Raw genomic sequence first — 22,995 nt, forward strand, 5'->3', positions numbered from 1 at the left:
ACAATGACACTTGTACCTACCAGGAAATCTTGGCCCAAGATGTGTTCTTTTATTTTCTTTTTTTCCCCTTGTTTTCTTTTTTTTTTAACTGAATATTGACTGCAGCAGAAGAACATCAATATTGTACCCAAGGGAAAGTCATTGGACTTGCTGCTTTCTTTTGTTCCCCATAACCTTCTTAAAAGAAGTTTCCTTGGTCTGAAAACCATCAGCTTTTGAAAGTCCCTTTGTTAACCCCAGCTGATGAACAGAAAAAGACATAAGATGTGATGAATTTCATTCATGGCGATGGACATTTGCAGAAGATGCATTTTATATCTTCAGCAAAGCAAAACTCAGCTGCAACGTTGCCTTAAACTCTGTGACTTAGTTCAGTTTAAAAGAGCTAAACTTATGTTCAAAGTTCAAAGTAATAAGATGTTATATAATATACAAAAGATGTTTAGAGACAGAGCTGCTGTGCACAGTCTGTGAGGTAAAGCCATGTTACAGAAGCCATATGTACGCAGATGTGTATCCATTTATGGAGTAAACTTGTGGAATGGACTAAGTGATGATTTAAAATCATGTATTAATGTTTTCCATTAAAAAAAAAAATTATAAGGAATTGTTATTGGATCAATGTAAAAAAGAAAACAATTCATAATTTAATTTGTTGTTTTAATTTTGTCTTTTGACTGATGATTCAGTATGTAAAGGTTCACTTAATAATCATGTTCACAAAAGACTGTAAATAAGGAGGAGTATCTAAATAATTCCTACTGCTCCTTCTCAAATAAGATACACTGTTATACAAATGTGATCTTCTTGTTTGTTCTTCTACTGTATATGTGTTTGAGATATATGTGTGTATATATATATATATATATATATATATATATATATATATATATATATATATATATATATAGATAGATAGATAGATAGATAGATAGATAGATAGATAGATAGATATGTCCTGCAAGCAAATGTATAGTGTTGATACTCAGCCTTGGGATGCAACTTTATCATTTAACAAGTCCAAAACACAAAGTTTCAACAACAGAAAGTTATGTAATGTTTCTTTAATGACTCTTTTTAACTGCCAAACCTTAACATTTTGGCTACAACTCTTAAATCTGAGATCAATTTGAGGCTAAATCAAGAAAATATGGTATAAAGTACTAGGTTAGTAGATATGGAGTATAAAAGTGCTGGCAATGCTGTCACTGACTGAGTTATGCCTTTTAAAGCATTTATGTTGAAATTTGGCAAAATATATTAACAAAAAAATGTAATCCATTTAGAGGAGCATCTTAATGGTGTCCTTCTTTCCAAGACATAAAAATTATATCAATGTTTTCACCTTTATAAAGTCACCCAAGAGGAAGGATAAAAGGTCCTCAGAAAATGTCAAACACAAAGACCCCGAGCTTCAGTCTCTTCTGGACCCATTAAAGCGCTTCCATATTAGTCGACCTTATTCAGCTGTAACTTAAATGTCAATAACATTTGGCTTTTTACCACAAGAGTCATAACATGACTCAAATTGTCTCGGTGTTGCGTGTTTACCTTGGATCACGACCTTTAAGCGGCAGTAATACACAAGCTGACTCAACCTCTGGAAAGCAGCAGCAGTGGTGACAGAGCACATCAGCTGGAGGGGACGTGTTCTGTTTTAGGGTGACCTGTCACACAATCCAACATCCAAGGCCTTATGCAACCTCACTGTATTTTATGAGATCACCATGAGACTGAGCAGGCGTCAGCTATCTCAGCAAAGGGAAAATGGATCTCTTGAAAGTGTAAAGTTTTGTACAACGGTCCCGATTGATGCCTGAATGCATGCAGTTTGTGATGCATGTTGATATACGAGAGAGGGATTTAATTTCCCAACACTTTCTCACCATATTTGTGTATCGTTGTCCACTGCAGCAGTGTTCTTAAGTTGATTTTTTTCTGAGATTATACCCATGTTCTGTCACCAGCTTTTGTTCCCAGAGTTAGTTCAATCACAATAAGCCCCCTCTGGTTTCAAATTAAACCAGTGCAATTGTTTGTTTTTTTTAAGCCTCAGAGACTAGACCAAATGTTGCACCTTCTGTCCTTGTTGTATATGCCTTTCTGCACAACCTCTCACTGACTACAGGTGACATTTATGATGTAAGCCAGATGCTGGTGGCCCTAAAGGCCCCAGCACCATCAGGTAGTGAGATAGTGTTAAAGAGGATGGACCAACTCCACCAGCAACTGCCTGAAGTTTCCCCCAAATAACAAGTGTTGCATTGCTTTGGTCTCCTTTTACTTTTAAATCCTCCTCCCATTGCTTTTAGAAACAAAATGATGCTATTATACCATGCATTTCTTTCTACAGGACATGAAAATTATTATCTTGTGCATTTAAAACAGTATGCATTATAATTAGCAACTACACTAGATAGCTATCTTTTAAAATGATCTACGTACAATAAGCAAATACTACACATGACAAGGTTAAAACAGGAAGTCAAGGTTGCACAATAAAGATGGCACTGAGCCTAAATGTGTGCAGGCACTGTTACAGCAAGAGCAAAATAGGTTTCCATGGTGTGCTTGGCTTGTTTTTTAATGGTTGCCTATTTGCAAATGCATTTTTTAGAGCCTCTGTTATGCAAGTCTTGTGTGAAAGCTTCCTGCACTTGAAGTGTCATAAAGAGGTGACCACAGGAGACAGTGTCCAAATATACAGTAATACTAATTTTTTATGGCAGAATTACAGAAGTTTGGTAGATTTTTGTACCATGGGCTTCCCTGAAAAATGGTAATACAGAATCGGCCTTGCATCCTGTCTCTTCTGAGCCAGGAAAAGCCAGTCTTACTTTTGTCTTATCTTGCAGCTCTGTCACTGAATCTTACTTTTCCTTGGTTTCTTTCATCATGTCCTCCTGGCTTACATTGCTGAATCAGCCATGGAGCACATCCAAGTTAGCCAGGGTGAGGTTTCAGCACCGGCCTTTCCGTGCACAGCTTGCATGTGCATGTATGGGCTCTGTCCAGGTACTCTGGCTTCCTCCCACCATCCATGCATGTTAGGTTAACTGGTTGTTACAGCCCATACCCTACCATCTATACCATCACCACTCATCTCGCCTACCAGTGATTGGCCGGACCACCTACCTGTGATTGGCCAGACCACCTACCTGTGATTGGCCGGACCACCTACCTGTGATTGACCGGACCACCTACCTGTGATTGGCCGGACCACCTACCTGTGATTGGCCGGACCACCTACCTGTGATTGGCCGGACCACCTACCTGTGATTGGCCGGACAACTGTGTTTAGTGAACCTTCTTGTGATTATTGCTTCGTAGGTGTAAGCTTTGGTTTATGCTTTTGTGTTTGGGTTTGTTTTTGTCAGGGTTTGGACTCTTGGTGTGTCTTCATTTCTGGTTTCCTGTTTTATTTTGTAGTTTTCCTGTTTAGTTCACTTGTCTTGTCTCTTGTTTAACCTTTGTTTCTGTTCATTAGATCACCTGGTCCTCAGTTAAGTCATTACACCTGTGTCTCATTATGTTGGCTGCATATGTTCTCCTGGTTTTCTCCAGTGGCTGGATCATTTTGTTGTTTTAGTCCCCCTGAGTTCCGGTGGTTAAAATAAATCTGTCTTGAACCCGCATCCCAGTTCCCTCGTCTCTGCATTTGGCTCCACATCCCCTCCGCCCACCCTGACAGTTTTAGCTTTTGGGTTAGCTCTTAGACAAACGCCTGTGGCTCCTGATGCCCCGTAAGGACCAGTGGGTCTGAACATAAGGCCTTCATCTTTGTATATTTCCTGGTTTCATGGTATTAATGTTGCCACCTCTTGTTCCCCAGGACAAACTCCATCTGGGGTTGTAACATGGTTACCTTCGGAGTGAGTGTGAGCATGAGTGGTTGTTTGTCTCTGTGTTGGACATGTCAAAGGTGTACCCTGCCTCTTGGCTGCTAATTACTGGGATGGACTCCAGCAACTCTGAACTTTAAGAAGCCGTACAGAAAAAGAATGACTCAAAACTACAGAATTTTAAATCAAGTTGAGAACATTAGCCGGCCCAAGTTGGCTGGGCGGATAACCACATGTACGCAAGATGAAGCCTGTGGGACTTCGATACATGTCTTTCCCCATTTCACTGTCTTTACACTCCTGAATTAAAGGCCAAAAAGGTCAAAAAACATTTTTCCACTGAAATACACCGAAGCTGCATTTTTGACTCCAGGAGCATTTCCTCTCCTCGACCTTCATCTCCTGCACAGAAACAAGGCATTAAATGAGGTTCCAGGGGAGATCTTTTACACTGCAGGTCATAGCAGACTGGTGGCTTATTTTCTTTCTTCTCTTTCTGTCTCTGCTATCGAATGTTAACTCTGACAGCAGGAATATTTGTAGCTGTTCATGAACCAAAGATGTAAACTCAGACATTCATGTTCACTATAGTCAGCTGAGACACACACACACACACACACAGCACACTTCAAGCTGCAGAATTAAAGAGGATTAAGAAACCATCATGATGTTTACGTTTTGGGTGTTTTTGGTCAAAAATGCGTATCAGACATTTCAGATTGTTCATTATTTTCATATTGAAGCTGCAGCTGGTAACATGCTGGATAGCTTATCTAAGCTGTAGCTTGTAAGCTTAATAAATAATGGTCTATAATAATAGGCTGAATATGATAGTAATTTGCCTGTTATGTATGTTTATAATACATCAAAATAGGACAAGAAGAAAAATGGAAACGGTTAAATTACTAGTCAAGCTTAACTGCCAGTAAGGTTATTCTTTACTTGTTTTTGTTTGTCTCTGTTTCCTCGGGTCAAACTTCTCAATAATAAGTCCTCTGGGGGGGAGTGGAATAAGCGAGCTGATTTATTTCAGAAATAATTCAGTGAGTCATGACTGTCACACACAGATCTGGCAGTGTATGACGCAGTGTGTGTGTGTTTGTTACTGCTTTATGTTTTAAAATAAATTTCCAACCTTTCACTTTTGGAGTTTGTATCTTTTGTATTATTTCCTATTTCATCAATATTTACCTTTGATGAAGAAAACTCTTAAAAAAGAGTCAGCAGTGACGTGAGTAGAATGCACGTTTAGAGGCATATTATTTCCTCTGATCAGCAGTGTAGGATGTTTCCTGTATTCAGTCACATGAACATTTCTGCTTGATTGCATCAAGGTTGTCCAGTGATTTTGAATCCTATATAATGTATATAAAACTAAACTATGGAAATTACTATTTTTTTTAAGAGTTTAATACCTATCAAGAATCTAAATAAATTCAATAAATTTTTTTTTTTTTTAAAAACAAAAAAAAAAAATCCAAAACATTTATTTGCTTTGCACATTTTATGCAGAACATGACCGATTATGCTGGCAATAAAAAAAATAAAAATAAATAAATAAATAAATAAAAAGTCAGGAAAGTTGTTATAGTTGTTAAGTTGTTATATAATATTAGTCTATATATATATATATATATATATATTGCATGCTCCCTATCTGTATAAAAAAGAAAGGTGGGCAATTGAAACCAGAAGCACTCCTGTCCTCCAGCAGGCTTCTAATTAAAAAATAATACTCACATTTACTCTTCCCAGGGTAAAGAATCTTTTAAAACTTTCCAGGATCCAGAAGGTGATGTTGATTATAAGGCGGCGCCGACAAACTGGCTGCGGGGTCTCAGCTGAAGCTTGGTTCTGTATTACTCTTTTGTCATTAATGTTACATGTCTGTATGTCAAACCTTGGACGAGCTGGCTTGAGCTCTGAATTTCCCCTCGGGGATGAATAAAGTATCTTTGATTCGATTTGATTGTTCCCAGAATCTAAATCACTTGTTCTTTATTCCTTTTCTAAGATTTCTTCAAAAGTTCTTCATAATCCAACTATAAAATTTTGAGCTATGTTGCAAACAGACAGGTTGGCACAGGTCAAACATTTGAAGTCCTGCAGACTCTTTGGATGGAAGTTTTAGTGACTCATATGGCATCAGCAGATCAAATATGTATTTTGTTCCAGAGCCATTGTGCCAGCCGCCGTGTTTTTACCGGTGGTGGATTTTATCAACCATCTTCTCCATGAAACACTTTGTGACGACTGTCTCTGAAAGATGCTGCATAAATAAACTTTATTTACTTACTTCAGGGCTTTGCTCAGCCACATCAGCATTTAAAAATCAGATTTTTGGGCACAGAATGTAAAGATGTAAAGAGGGATCTCAGAATTGGAGTGATTTGAAAAGAATGAATATGCAGAACCTTTCATAGCTTTAGGATAGAATAAAACAATAAAACCTGTATGAACACATGAATACACACATTCAAGCACCATTCTGTTAGTTGCAGTCGTCTTAGTGATTTTTGTAGAAACTCCTTTCCAGTGGTGAAGCCGACTGAAAACAAACATGAGTTGTTTTCTGTATTATGTAGCATCGGTTGTCTTATTTCAGACACATTCCCCCGGTTGTAAAAGGCTCGTTTGGTAACTGCATTAATATGCCCGTTAAAATTTATTCTGAGTCCTCTCCCCATCAACACAATGTGTTGTTACCAGCACCGTACCGGCTGCTGTAGCATAAAACAAACTTAACATTGTTTTTATAGTGTGAAGAGCTTCAGACTCTGACCACTTAGCCGCATTTTGCAGCTATTTTTGGCAACAGTTTGACAGTTTTCTACATCTAGCTGCAGCTTGGAAACAAACCAATAGCTGCTTTTCAGCCTCAGTTTATTGTTTTAAAACTGTCACCATGTTTATTATCCATCTTATAAAATAGCAGGATGGATGGAGAATGTGTGCAGCCAGTTATTGTGCATACGTCTTATATAACTGAGAGACCGAAGCATTCAAGTCTGTAATAGGTGGTGATAATTAAAGCGGTCCTTGGAACTATCATGCATGTTGTTAAAAGAAGTATTCATACCTGTAACTAGACCATCCTGAATAGATATAAGAAGATGTGGAACATGTGGGTGGAATCAGTCGTCTTTCTTTGACATGAAACAGTCACACAGTTTCTGAATAAAAACATTGCAAAGAAAAGGAAGGCTCTGCATTTCCTAAACCGCCATCGCTCTGGTGCAGGCTGACTAGTGACTGACTTGACCACAAACGTTAAACATGAAACCTTTCTGAACAATAACAACATAAGTCATAAAGCATGCAGAGACAAACACAGCGAACCACTGCAGCATGTTAAAGAGAAGAATCAGCTAATCGTCCTGCTGAAGAGGCAGAAAAGAAAAGAAAATTCAGGACATAACAGCTGTGTTAGTGAATGGCTGCTGCCAGCTCCTTTCTTACCATTTATACCGTTCTGCTCTGCAGTGGAACTAAAAACAGCATTGAGCATCATGTTTTTCTGGTCATGAAGCTTGAAAATCTAATATCTGCATTGTGTTCAGAGCAAACAGAATAAGGAAGACGAGGCACATCTTTGAAGAGATAACAAAACCTAGACGTCATGTTTGTTACACACATGCATCTGTTTGGCAGCCATATTGGTGAGGATAAGATTTGCTCGCTGAACTCTGCCCCCCTCCTCACCGACTTACCTCATAGCACCCTACATGTCATTACACCAACCCCAAACTGACTGAATACATTGTACTGAACATTGACGTGAGAGGCTGGTGCAATATTAACTTAGCCTGCTGCTCATTATTGTTTATACTATTTAATGTGCACTGTTTTTAAGGTAATATAAGACCTGTAATTATGTTGACAGCTTCTGCCAACACTGGATGTATATTTAAGGCACATACCCATCTGTATTGAATGCTCATAGTACTTAAATCAGCATACTGTGACAATCACTTCATGCCACAGCTATCAAATAGACACTTGTTCATACTGTAGATAATGGATACTTTGCTTATTGCACTCTGGTTAGATGCCAACTGTGTTTCGTTGCATTGTACTTGTACATGTGTAATGACAATAAAGTTGAATCTAATATAATTTAATCTTACTGTGACAAATCAGAATGAGATATAAAGACTTCTCTTCAACATCATGCATGACTTCTCTAAAAGTTTATATTAAACGTTTGGGGGTTTTTTTTCAAATAAAATCTGCACAGTATTTCATTGATCATTCACATCTTTCCTCAAAGCGATGCTGAAAGACTGATGGTGCATTCATGGCATCCAGGATGGGTCCAGACATCTGTTCATTTAAAACGCCACCACCGCCTTCAGGCAGCACTTGTAAGCACTCTCACACGTGCTGCCATGATAATCCACATTCCTCCATTTAGCTTCTCTTCTCTGGCTTCCTGTTGAGTTAAAAGTACATTTCCATTCTTTTAATGACTTATAAAACCTTTCTGGCCCACCGCCGTCTTATTTGAAAAGAACTTATTGTTCCATGTCACCTCATTAGAGCTCTTTGCTCCATAAATTCTGGTCTATTAGTGGTTCCATCTGTAGGACCAGATCAGGAGGCAGAGGTTTTGGTTTTCAGGTTTCTCTCCTGAAATACCAACTCCCTCAGGTTAAAAAAAAAAAAAAAAAAAAATTTAAATAAATTAAAATAATAAATAATTAAATTAAATTAAATTAAACTTAGATTTATATTACCATTGTGCTTTATGTTAATTCTAATAGGTTTTTATTTGATTATTTATAGTTTACTTCAGATTTTTGTGCATGAAAAATACTTCCATTAGTAAGTTATTTGTGTCTGCTGCAGATAACTTTCTAATACACTTCTGTTTGAAAGGTGTTATCTAAATAACAGGACTGTGGCCAGAAGGCTAGCCTGGGGCACATGGGCCACCACTAAAGTCTGAGGCAACAAAGTTAAATATCCAGTAATGGTGAAGAAATGCTGATAAAATGTGTAATTTGGCTCAAAGCAAGGTTTTCTCATTACCAATTATGTGTGTTTGTGCAGCTCTAATTAAAGGCAAACAGTGAAAGGTCATCCTGAGTAAAGAATTGATGATTTAAAAAAAAATCTAAAATCTCACTATGTTTGCTTTGACTCATTTTGATTCATTCTTTAAATCAGATGACAGCTTTTGTTGTAAATCAAATGACTTTTTCAAACATTTCCTTCGCATGTGATTTTCTCTTTCTTTCTTGATATTCCATTAAATGGTTAAAATAAAAGCGTATTTGCACATTTAGTCTATTTATAGCGTTCAGTTACTGAAGAAGACGTGGAGTCACATTCAAGCCATTTTTAGGTCTTCAGGTTCTTCAGTTGAAAGAAAATTCAAAATTTGAGTTTTGTGGATGAAAGATGAGTATTTTGGGGTAAACCTGCTGGAGTGTTGCTTAAAATGAACTGACAAACAGCAGAGCGGATCAGTCTCCACACAGTCAGAGCTTCTTCCGGTACATACATGTTCAGGTCAGTAAAGACTGCTGGTAAAAATCAAGTGTTTTGGGATTTTTAGCCACTGGGAGACTCTTAATCATGTACGTTATGGTATCTGAGATTGTTTTCAATTTCTGAAAATATTTCCCTTTTTATTTTTATTTGGTTATTTGTTGTTGTTTTTTTGTTTGTTTGTTTGTTTGTTTTGTTTTGGGGTTTTTTTTTGTGGTTTTTTTTGTCTTATTATCTAGTTTTGTTGATGAGGCCAAAATCTCATGTTGCTTATGTGACAGAAGGATTATTTCCTAAGGTGACATTAAATGGGAAGTAAATGAATCCTGAGGCCTCATCTTCTGGAAACAATGAAAATATGCAACTGAATAGATGAAGGAATAAGACACTGTGCAGCCTAATGAACCAATAATCTGAATCAATAACGATGGTTCATGCATGAATCTTCCTCCAGACTAATTTAAAGTCCAGAGCGTGTTTCTCTGTGAGTCAAAATAAACATTTATACTTTCATACTGCTTTTGCTGTTTCATTAACAGACTCTGTGTCAGAGCATGAACCCGCGAAGGGAAACGTGTCCAGTCTTCATTATAAGTAATTGAGGTTTATGAATTATGGAGGAGAAGAAGCTGCAACAGCTGCAGACGTTCTAGGTTTTACTTTAAGTCTTCCTCAGCATGGTTGCCATAGATGCCTGGATAGTGTCTGATCCTCTTTGGTCTCCGGTTCTGTCTTCACTGATTCTATTTTGGTCTCCCTCTCAGTCCAACATGTCAGGCTGCACAGGAGGGGGCTGGCAGTCCAGCCTCTCGCCACAGGGAGGGAAACGAAGGGTTGGCTTGTCTAGCTGGAGCCCCACAGAGACGTTAGCCCCACAGGTACATGCTAATGAAGACAGGGGAATCAATATTCCCACCATCCTCCCCACAGTGACACACACACACACACATGTCTGTATCACTTTTTCCTCACAGATTCCTTCTTCTGAGTTGTCATGAGACACAACCTCAGTTATCCTGTTAATTACAATATCTTCATCAAGTTCAGAATAAGTTGCTTTATTATTTAATATTTGTTTAATGTTTATGTAAGTTATAGACTCTGACAAGGTAGGAGATATAATAGCTTTTTACGTATTTATTTATAAGCATTGAATTCAAGACACCAGCTTTCAAAGAACTGGTTGACATGTTGAGTGATGGCCAGTCACGCGTGGTAATATGGACACGTCAACATCAGTGTATGTTTACTTTTAATTTTCCCCTGCATTCATGAATCTAAACATGATCCAAACCTTGACACAGTGAAGTCAAATTATTATTTGCATTCATATTTGTTTCTTATTTTGCTTCACCAGGGGTTCGGTCTCTCCCTCCTGGTGCAACAAAGGCGAGGCCAAGGCCTGATGAAGTGCTGCAAGCCTCATCGCCACACTCGTGTTACACTCGTGTTTAGCATTAGAGGCGTTTGGGGGTTAAAGTTGAGCTTTTGGTTGATTAAAAATTTTTTTTTTCACCATTTGTGTTTATTACTTTTGCTGAATTGGTACTTGGTGGTCAGTTCAAGTTTTTTCATGTATTCATTTGTTGGTTTTTTTCTTTCGTTCTGAGTCTGGTTTTATCTGGTTGCCTTTTTATCAGTCTGTTTAGTTAAACTTTTGAATATAGTAATAGTTTTCATTTCTGTGGGTAATTAAAAGATAAAAGTTTGGAACAAAACTTCCTGTGTCCTGCTGTCTTGCTGTTTGGACCCTGAAGGTGGTCTTGAGGTGTGTAACCTCAACAGTGTTTAGATAAGACCCTCCTTTGACTCAGTAGTACATTTTTGTACAGCGTAGGGCATGTTAGGTCCTTTAAAGATGCACTTTGTATCTTTTTATTCTTAAACCGCTGTGCTCCTTACTCATTTAATGTCAAACAAAATATGTGACGCTTCTTTAAAGCCTGACCCAAGAAGTACTGAGCAGAAAATTCAGGTGTTTTTTTTGTTAACACCTGAAATCTTTGTTTGGCCTTTTGACAAAATGTAAAAAAATTGTTTTTGTTTGTTTTGTATCATGTGGTCTGTCAGTTATGGTAGTACCAAATGTATCCACCAGGGGGCATCAAAGGGTTGGAGGCGACGTTTTTACCATAAAGTGATGCGAGAAGCTTCAGAACCTGCATGAACCATCACATCAACTTTACTTATAAAAGCACTTTAAAAAGTGCTGCACACATCATTATGCAAATGAAAACATCAGATATAAGAACAACTGAAATCCAACACAGTAAAACCAAATAAAGCAAAAAACATCAAATAAAAACAAAAAAAAAAAAAAAAAAAAAAAAAAAAAAATGAATAGGTCTCACTGCAGATGGAAGCCAAAAAATACAAATGTAGTTTTGAAAGGTAATGATGAAGGGGTCTCTCTTATGTGCAAAGAGAGTTGGGGGAAGGGGGGGTCAACAATGGTCCCTGACCTCGCTACCTGCAAGACCAGCTGGTCAGTTGAGCTACGGGACAGAGAAGGCGAGTTTGGGTGAGGAAGCTCAGAGAGGTGAGGTGGGGCGACATCATGTAATCAAATAACGACTAACATAAAGAATTTAAAATGTACAATACAATAAAATACAACTTTATTCATGACTCACTTTAAAAACAACAATGTTGACCAAAGTGCCCCATTGTGGGGGGTTAAAAAAAAACAAAAAACAGAATAAATAACATACATTAGGACAACTTAAAAAAATTGCAGTCGTAACGTAGAGTGACCTTGTATTTAAGATACTCTTTATATCATTTGGGGATAAATTTTACCAAATGAAATGACAAAAAAGTCAATTGACTTTTGCGTTTTCAGAACTAAAAACATGGACACCCCCCCATCTCCCGCAGTAATCTCCACCTCATCACAGACAAAACTTCTGGTGGAGTAAGACTGTGACCGGACCAAAAAGGCTTCCAGCCTCAGGAACAAGAACAAAGTTCTCGCTGTATGTAACAAGACATCCAAGCCTTGCAGCAACCTGCAAACATCTCCCTGGAGGTCAGACGCCTCATGGCTGAAGAACTGATAACTCAGGGACAAACAGGATAACAAGACCTGTCTGAGTCAAACAATAAAGAAATCTAGACAAGGTGGCTCCAAGATGAGAGAAAAGGAAAATATGGTGAATCAAAGGACTTGCAGGTGAAGAACACCTGAGTGCAACAGTAAAACATCGAAGATATCGATCAAGTTCCCTCCACAATCAGTGAGCAGATGTAATATCACAGAAAACATGTCACTGTAAGAATATAAACTGCTTCTTAATGAAATTCTCAGATTAATATCATTGACAATCCTTTTTACCACTTGTTGCACGCCAGCTGCATCAATCAGTCCTTCCAAAAGTAAGCTCTTAGTGGCCATGCTGTGCACGAATTCCAAACTCATCTCACTGCAGTTTGTGAAGCAGACATGAAATTAAATTTATCAATTTGAGTATGGATGGATGACAACTTTTTTTTTGTTCGTGATTAAATGCAGTGCTGCGGCAGTAACAAATGGATCTCAGCTCGGGAGATGACGGTGCAGCAGCATTCATTTTTAAAAAGCCTCCCAAATGCAGCCACGCAAATTGGTTTTTTAAAAGTTTCTTGCATTTAACCACTTTGCAAATAAAAGGATTACATCAGTGGGTCCCAACTGCAGTCCAACTGTTTTAATACTTTTACAATTTTGCTTAATTTACTGAAATAAAAAGGCCTTCCAGTTAATGGGAGGTGGGGCGCTTTGCATGTGTTCCTGCAGGTTTGCAGGAACGTCAAGGTGGGAAAGGAGAACAATAAGAAGGGAGGCAGATCTTGTACTTCATCCTTGAGGAATCCCCTCTCCTGGAGCAGAGAGTCGTTGTAAAAGGTCAAAGCGATGAGCAGAGATGACCTTCTCTATCAGTCCTTGTTGCAGCCGAGCACAATAAGCCTCCAGCTGAAGAAGCTCTGCTGGTTAATCACTGTATTGTGCTACTATAGATGTTTTCTGCTTCAGCACGGCTGATTCATAAATATCTCATTATCGTATTTCTGCACTGCTACACTACTTTAAAAGCCAAGCTGAGCAGCATGACAACAATCCAAAGTTGTGTGCTTTAGCTGGCAACACTCGTCCACATGAGAACTCTGCGCCGGAAGTGACAAATAAGGAGACAAGCTGGAAAAAAATGAAGTAAAATAGTGAAACAAATCCTGTTAAAACCTCCCTGTGGAATTTATTTTTATTTTTTTTACCCAAATATGCAGGCTTTTCCTTTTTTTAATTTTTTTTTTTTTTCCCTTTTGGACAAAATTAACCCTTCATGCATTAATAAAAAAAAAAAAAGCAACTTTTTTTTCTTTTTTTTATAAATACAGTATTTTACTTCTACAGACATACCCAATGATACTTTTCTGTTTATTAGAGAAATTTGGACTTTATTATAATTTATTATTTATCTAAATGTATTCTATGAAATAATATATCATCATTATTATATGATGTAAATATTTTATAAAATAGCTGCATCATTTTCTTTCCCTTTTTATCACACAGGCAAACTTGCGTAACTACAATGTATGCATTTACGTTCATAAATATATATTTATTTATTCTTCAGTGAGTGGTAATACATAGGATTCACAATAGGAGTCACAAAGATCCACTGAAGTGGTTCATTTACAAATAAACCATCCTCATTCATAAATATGCAAGAAAAAAAGCTTGTAAATATGTGTCCACTATCGTGATCACTATGCATCAACATTTCTGAACCTCAAACCTCAAATCTACATGTAGATCCAAGTAAACGCGTCTCAGTGTCAGAAGGAGAGGCTGCTCTCCTCCTGTGTTTTCCCCCACACCTTGCCGTCTTTGTTGGAACATTTTGTCCTCCATAAAGGACAGAAGTGAAAGAAAACACTGTTACATATCTCAGATCTTCATTATGCCACAGGCGAGTCGGGAGGTCTCCTGTGACTTAGTTACAGGCGAGAGTATTTTAAAGAGGATTAGAATGGGAGAAAGTGGGATGTGTATGAGTAACAAGGGCAAAGGCTATGAATGGATAAAAGATGAATACAGATTTGAAGTCATACAGAGCAGAAGAAAAGAAGAGGGTGAAAGGGAAGAGAGGGCGGATCAATGTCTTGCTCCTCTCTATTTGCCCCATGCTGCGCACTGATGTCGCAAAAAGTGATTAATGTGAGAGTGGATTTCCATCATGTCAGCTTCACGAACACATACAAGGCTCTATTCTTATTAAACATACATAAAGATGCTTCTTCATTATTATCCACCCTGGAAGTGAGCATCATCTTAGTGACGGGGTTATTTATGATTAGAGGCGTGAAATCACACCGTCCTTCTTGTAGGAAAGCTCGGATCAGGGTGACATACGAGCCGGATATCGTTCTCATTTTAAGATCCTGATAAGCTTATGTGGGGGGTGTCAACTTTGTCCACCTCTCTTTTAATGATTCGTTTGTTTTAAGAGAAAATGATTGCAAAATTGATTTAGTGCTGGTTGCTTATGAAGCCTTTGACTTGATGCTAATGTGACATTTTGATCTGATTCCAAACACCGAAGGATGAATCTTCACCATCTTCGAGTGTCTCGTTGTGGTTTAGCAAGAATACCAACGATCACACACACACACACACACAAAACACACAAAACACTTAACTGGAAGGAAATGTGTCTGAAAATAGTTCTTGCTGTTAAGTCTCATTTTGGATAATGACGTAATCAGCCCGCGGGGTTCAAGCGCAGTCGCAGACACAAAGAGACAAACAGATTACTGGGTGATTTCATGAATGAACAGGTGAGCAGGTTTAACTGATGCATGCAGGGATCCTGAACTGGAAAGCCAGGCTGTGCAGAAGGAGAGCTAAGAGTAGGTCCAGCGGGCCAGACACGGAGGGAGCAGGAGATGAGGGTGAGAGGTGGAGATAACAAGGCTGATGAGGAGATGGATAAGGGCTTCAGAGGCAGCAACAAACAGACGGCTGACAAGCTGAGCTGCTAAATAAGAGGTTAATTCTTTATCTGTTCCCAAAAGAAATGGTGCACATGCAGAGTCATTTACATTAAAAAGTCACATGACAATAGATGTGTCTGCAGCCAAACACACTGGGTACGTTACATGATGTTTTTTAATTCAGAATTAACATATTCTCCCACGAGTTTACAGTAAAATAATAATTCCGAATGGAGGTTTACATGAAACACGTCCTTACTTAAGTCCTTTTAAAACGGTGGGTTAGGAAGGGTTCTGATTGGACAGAGGGTGCACGTGACGGATGACGTGAACTGGAAATAAACAAAGCTGGCTCCCTGCTTCTCGTCTTTTCAGCCGTAACTTGTAAAAACTACATAATAAGTACCAGTTTTGCTGCTATTTTCATGATAAATTTCAAGTACCAGCTTGACACGAGCATACTACTCAATTTTTTTAGCAACTGAGAAGGAGAAGAAAGACAGACCACCGAACACGGGAAGCAAAACAACGCCCGTCATGTGCAGAACAATCGGAATTAAGGTTTACATGACAGAGGAGTTAAATAGTTCGGAATTGAAATGCAAACCAGCCACTTACATTTGAATTAACTTTTAATTCTGAATAGAAATTTGCATTAGGAATTAAGTGTTTACATGGTCATTTTTCATCATTTTAAATGAACTTTTATTCTGAATTAAAACGCCCATGTAAACGTAGCAAATAAGTTCTGTTCCTGCCCTGTTATACTCCATCAACCTGTCTCCTCTTTAGGAAACCTTCCACACATACATACAATATAGTTATGCTGGTTAAAATTTAACAACTTGGTTGAGAAAAAACACAAAAGTAACTAAAAAACAACTTTATATATTGTTCCTTAATGTCAACTGTAAAGAATTCAGTGAGCCATTGAGTTCTGGACTTCTCCACTCAGCCACATTTAGCTGCTTTATCTGTAAATATCTCTTGACTTGATGCTGAGGGTTGGGGAAAATGATCATTCAGAAAAACAGCCTTTATTTGCATTCTGTCATAAATGGTTGTGTAGGTGTGGACCCAAATGCAGGAGAAGGGAGCCAGAGATGCAGAACTTGGAGGTTTTAATCACAGAATAAACTGAAGGCAGAACTCACCAGGGAAACATGGTCGAACACATAGAATGACCGAGCAAGTAAAAACAGAAACCAAGCCGTATATACACACACAAACAAAAGGAGACACAGGTGGAATGACTTAACTAATGAGTCCAGGTGAGCTAATGAACGAGAAAGCAAAACTGGAAACAAGACATCAGGGAAGAAAATCGGGAAACTACAAACTAAAACAGGTAGCCGGGAACTAAAGAGAGTACGAAACATCACATCCTGACACATTCTGTTTTTAATTTAGTTCAAAATGTACGTTTGAGGGAGTGTTTGGGCTCATAGGCCTGCAGTGTGAATCCTTCTCCACCAAAGTGAAAACCAGGAGAACGGAGTGCTTCTTCTTGAATGACACCTTAAATCCTTGAGTTAAAATGCCTCAATGAGGGTAGGGCACATTATAATTATTGTTTGCTTTGTTCCCTTTATACCTTTCTATTAGTGCTACAAATCTCTAGCTTTGATTTAACAGTATTTCTGGTTTCATCAGTCATCGAAATGCTGAGATTTCTCACAAGTTGGGCCTCGTTTCCCCTCCTGAGAAGTAACTCTGATTCAGCTTTCATGACCACTTCCAGCCTTCATTTTGCTCAGCAAACAGAAATCTTGCTTTATTTACAAAGTCCTACATCTGCCAAGCTACTTCTCTACCTTCAGTAAACAAAGTTTGATATATAAATCAGTCTGATTTAGTTTCCAGGAAGACTTTCACACGCATGCACCTGCTATTCCACATGTCTGGAAATCTCTAACACAGTGCCTTGCAGCTCAGTGAGTCCCGTATATGCAAGCTGGTTGCAGTCAAATCCAGCCTGGGACATTTATTCATGTGATCCAAATTCTTTCTGCCCTTCCCCATCTGTTACTGTTTCTAGGTAATAAATAATGTTAAATGGTCATTCTTTATGAACCAGCAAACAAGACTGGATTTGTTGAGGTTACTTGAGGTGAAAAAAAACAACTACATTAGAGGAATGAGTGATGTTTTCCCCTGTATACATGCTGAAAAATTCTTTGGCAAAATACAGAACTCTATCAGTGTTGGAGTTGGAATATCAGGGGTCACCAACTCTGATCCTGGCGGGCACCCATCCTGCTGGTTTCAGTATTTTTCTCTGGTACAAACAATTTGATTTAAAGCTGGGGTAGGTATTGCTGCTCAGAGACATTTTGTTTTACTCTGTGTGAAGTGGTCCTGATAGTAGTCTATACATTTTGTAATCATGAACAATGAGAAATATAGTTAAACCCCTCAGTTTACTGTAAATCTGTAAAAACTCTGACCAATCAAAATGTTGGAACTGAAATCAAGTTGTTAATGTCTTATATTTTGTAAGCTTCTTCTCCTGGCTCCCCTCCTCCCCCTCCCGCATTGCGTAAAGCTGATAGCCACACCCTGCATATAAATAGCGTGTTAGGATGAAAATACAAAGTAGTGAAGAAGAAACTCAGAAGGCAAACATGGTTGAGAAAATGCAGGAAGGATTTCCCCGACCCGGCTCGGTTTATTTGCCTCCTCCTGCTAAACAGCCGAGAAAGAGAAAACCGTTGGTGGAAAAAACTGCAAACTAGAAAAGCACTCAAAGAGCGCTAACCTACACCAAGGCCTATAAAAGGTTCCTGGATCCAAATGGTGATCCGGATCACCACTAAAATTAAATTAGTTCTTCCTTTTCACATTTCCAACAATTCCTGAAAATTTCATGAAAATCCGTCCATAACTTTTTGAGTTATCTTAAACACAAACCGATAAACGCCGGTAAAAACATCACCTCCTTGGTGGAGATGATGAGAAAAAAGCCTTGGATCACGCCAAGGAGCAAAACCAGAAGAGGAGGAATGAATAATTAGTTAAATAAATGTGTCATTAATATATTAAAATATTAAATGTAATATGAATGAATTAATAAAATGTGTCATTATTTAAAATAGGAAATAATGCAAAAATATATAATATATGATGCACAAATATGTAATTAAATATATCAGTAATTCATTAAAAAAACAATTTGTTTATACATACATATATATATATATATATACATTTCATTAAAGCCTTGCACAAGTCTGCTACTTAGGTGTGATATGTGCCAGGTGTGTTGCAGCAGAGAAACTCCTAATGTTTGCAGGGCTGTGCCACTTGAGGACCAGAGTTCCCGACCCCTGTAATAAAGAAACAAGTTGGGGATGGTTTAAGCTATGGGTGGCCAAGTCCAGTCTCCGAAAGCCGCTTTCCTGCAACCTTTCACCGACTCACAGGAATGACTTCCCTCATCCTCGTGTCATTCTGCTTTGCAGAATCCTGGCAATGAGCCATTCATTTGATTCAGGTGTGTTGGAGATGGTGCACGCTGCATTATCCTGCTGGATTAGCCATGAAAAGATGGCACACTGTGGTTGTAAAGGGATGGACATGGTCCGCAACAGGTGACATTTAAATGATGCTTGATCAGAACTAAGGGGCCCAAGTGTGCCATAAAATAACTCCCCCCCCCCCCCCAGCTGTAATGGAGACACATCAGTGAAGGTAATTTTGATTGATCCATTCGTTTCCTGTCCCTGACAGGAGGGGTACCCGGTCTGGTCATCTGCTGTTCAGAGATGGTATTCTGCATACTGTGTTGGGATCCAGTGCTCTTTTGAGTAATCATTTCAAACCAGTCCATCCTTTCTTCTCTGACTGCTGACATCAACATTTCTGTCCTCATCGCTGGATGTTTGTTTGTTTGTTTCAAACCATTCTATTCAAATCCAGATGTGTGTGGAAATCCAGCAGGTCATCCTGAAAAACTCAGACAACCACGTAATGTTTAAGGTCCCTTAAATCCCCTTTCCTCCCAGTCTGATGCCCAGTTTGAACCCCACCAAGTTGATTTGACCACATCTCCACGTCTGCACGCATTGCCTTGCTGTCAGGTGATTGGCTGATTAGAAACGAACGTCAACAAGCCATTGTACAGGTGTATGAAATGCTGATGAGTGTATTTCTTTTTTTTATTACGTATTTATTTCTATGGAAACATCTTCAGTTTTCTCTTGCTTTATAAAGTTACGTGGAAAGCTTAAGTTGTTCTTCATTTTCCTTTTTGCGTTTTTAAAATATCTTGAAAACCTAAAACGTCACGTTCTTTGGTTTTTTTCTTCTTTTGTTTGGACCCTGTTGCGTTGTGGAGTTTAGTTTGGACCTTTACGCTGAAGGCACGCGCATCCTCGCCTCTGCTGGCTTGACGCATCTCTGTCTCCATCTCCCCTCTCCTCTTCCTCCTCTCGCCTGTCATCCTCCTCGTCAAACCCGGAGCTGCCGTCTGGAGGGATGCACGTCCTGCGGAGCCCAAAGACACGCACATAAAGAAAACTAGAGAGGAACTTTAAAAAAAAACAAACAACCATTAAGGTAGTTTTGTCCATGGAAGAGAGGCAGAGAGGTGGGAGAACAACTCGCAGAGAGGATTGCATTCCCAGTCTGTGCAAGTGTGTGTGAGTCAGAGCGCGCGCGTCGGACTCCCACTCTGCGATGTAAAACGTGAAGGTGGATTTTTGACATGTGGAGAAGCAGGTAAAAAAAAAAGGTAAGACTTAATCATCCGCTTTAAAACACTCAAAGATGTATTTTTTTATTTTAATGTAAAGATCTTGAGCTTGTTTCAATCTGTTGCTAAGAGGAAAGGAAAATCTTTTCTTTCACGACTGACTCATTAACTGCTTGTTAAGTCGAAAGACGAGGTATTGACACTTGGTTTCATCAGCAGACTATAGGCGTCGTCCCCATGTGGGCACGAGGTGAGAGGATTGTTGGGTGCAGAGGATGCGAGAAACTGACATGAATGAATACATATGAACAATGAGACCCGATCAGGTCCCCACGAGGTCCGTGGTGATGAATGGAGATGAAAGCTCTGCCTCCATTTGGGAATGATGTAAGTGTTGAAGGGAGGACAAAGCTGCTAGATTGACAATGCTTTCTACACCTTAAGGCTGAGAAGAGTGACAGAAAAGTGCAGTTTCCTTTAAAAAAAAAAAAAAAAAGGCAGTGAACAGTGGATGAGGTGATGCATGTGGATGCGTTTCTTTTTTTCTTTTTTTTTTTCGTCTTTAAGGTTGTTGCAGCAAAGAGATTGCATCTGGCTGACACGCTGACACTAACACACTTCACAGGGTGGATAGATAGAGACCTCCCTGAGCTACACAGCAGGGGATGACACATGCAGTGTGTGAAGGTGCTGGCTGGAGCTCTGCTGTGGGTCAAAGTGGCCCCGCAGAAGAGGAACACTATGCTTTTCTTTTCCTTTATTGTGCCTCGTCCACATCAGAATCTCTAAAAGCCTGCAGGGGTGAAGTATAGTGTAGATATATCCTTTCATGTGGATGAGTGCTTGGAAAAAAAGCCCAACTTTACACATTCCAATCCTGACCTTAAGTATGAGAAGTAGGACTGAATAATAAATGAGTTATAGTCCAGCTAAGGGACTCTCCAGCTCCAGGCCTCTCCTGCCTCTGACTTCCGTGGGCATTAATTGAGTTTGGCATGACTGTGGTAATTGTGTGCAAATTTAATCGGGCCCCTCTTATCTTCATAATGGGGAGCAAAGTTCAGGGGAAATAACCAGAGATGTATTGGTGAGCCACTCTAAAAATAAAGGAGGCGGCACTCAGGAACAATAGTGTGGTGAGGATGTTGAGCAGATTCTTCCACCTGAGAGCGACGGATCGGGGAAGGTAATAAAAGTAGGATTTCAGCTGGAAGTTTTCTGGTGACAAATGGATTTAGGTGTTGGGGGGTGGGTGGTGGTGGTGGGGGGGGGGGGGGGGGGGGGGGGGGCAGTTTGGTTGCACCTCTGGGCTTTGAGTGCGTGCCGCCCCTCGCTGCCTCTGAGCAAGAGGGATGCTAATGGAGGGAAGAGAGAGAGAGAGGATACTGGTGTTACCGCTGCAAGATCGAGAGACAGAGTTAGTGTGTGTCTGCAAGAGAGAAAATGAGTGTGAGGCGTTTCCATGGCAACATGTCAGGGGTGTGTTTGGTCCCTGGAGATGCTGAGGAACGCAGGGAAAGTGGGGGAGATGAGAAGCGAGGAGAAAACTATCCCTCATTAGGAGTGTGTTTGCAAGGAGGGATGGGGTGGGGAGGTGGGGGGGTTCGAGGAGGTGCTGCAAAGGAGATAATGGAAGAACGAAAGGTGGGCTTGCCTGTGCCCCCTCCTCCTCTCAATCACCTTACACCTTTCAGTCTTGTACGGTTTGTTTTGTCCAACCCTGGAAGACTTCCTTTTTGGTTTTTTTTGTTTATTATTGCAAGCTTGGATCAGCCATAACGCTAAAAGTGGCAATTCCTGGTCCAGAAAGTAAAAGTCCTGCCATGTTTTTGGATCTACCTTTACATTTGGAACAGGTGTTTTCACTACAGGCTCTTTATCCGGCAAATAAACTCTGATCATTAAATTCAGCTGGTTCGGTGACTGGTCGGAACAGCTGCCAGACAGGACTTTTACTTTCTGGACCAGGAATCGCCACCTCCCCGGAACGGTAACCATTGTTCCTCCAACCGATCCAGTCTACTGCAGAGTCTCTCATCTTTCTCGTTTTCATGCCATTCGCTCACAGCTCGTCATGCCTGTGTCGGTGGCAGCTTTCCACTGCCAAAGTGAATGGAAGAGTTCAAGAGGACATTGTGGGAGTCACTCAGTCACTCTCTGCGTAGTTTTTCTTTCTCTAAATTGACCTTCGGGTTCCCTTGTTATCGTCTTCACTTCATATAATTGTGGCTAAATTTATGACCAAATAAATTGTGGAGTTTATGGCTTGCTGATCAAGCCCAAACTTCCAACATTTGTCCCTCTTATTTGCTGAGTAAACCAATGCGTTACATGCTACCCATGTTGCTGCACACAAACCAGCTGGCTGCTTCTTGGCACTTTTGTGTCCCTCAGATGGTGCCAATGAAGAACACAAGCAGTGCCAGTGATTTGGTTTCATGTGCTGAATGTTAAGCTCTGCGTTACTTGTGTTCATTTCATTTACTGGCATTTGGTGAATTAGATTGGAAATCCAACCTAATTTGCAGATAAAATAAGAAGCTTGTGACGCTACATGTTGCAACAAGTGAAAGCAAAACAATTAAAATGTTCTTTTTTCTGACATGATAAAGATCATGAAAAGAAATGATCAGAGGTCCACAAATGGGCTCAAAGAATGGAGAAAGCACTTCAGTGAAAATAAAGTAGGGCCGGTATTAAAAAGACAGTGAGATAAAGATGATACAGTAAACATCCAGACAGAAATGGAACCAATTTTATTTTGAAAAATTAAAGCGAGTCAAAATTAAGAGTCAAAAACAAACAAAATAAGAAACATGGAGGCACACCGCAGAGTGTCAGTGTTGCATAAAAGTTGACATAGTTGAACAAAATTACAAAGATATGCAGAATTGTAAAGGATTTGCTTAAAAGGGGGTGTCGAACGACAGCCATTCTGTGTGGAGTTTCCATGTGGTTACTCTAAATGATTCATAGAAGTGAGTGTAAGGT

This window comes from Telmatherina bonti, assembly GCF_933228915.1.
Source record: "Telmatherina bonti genome assembly, chromosome: 22".
NCBI lineage: Eukaryota > Metazoa > Chordata > Actinopteri > Atheriniformes > Telmatherinidae > Telmatherina > Telmatherina bonti.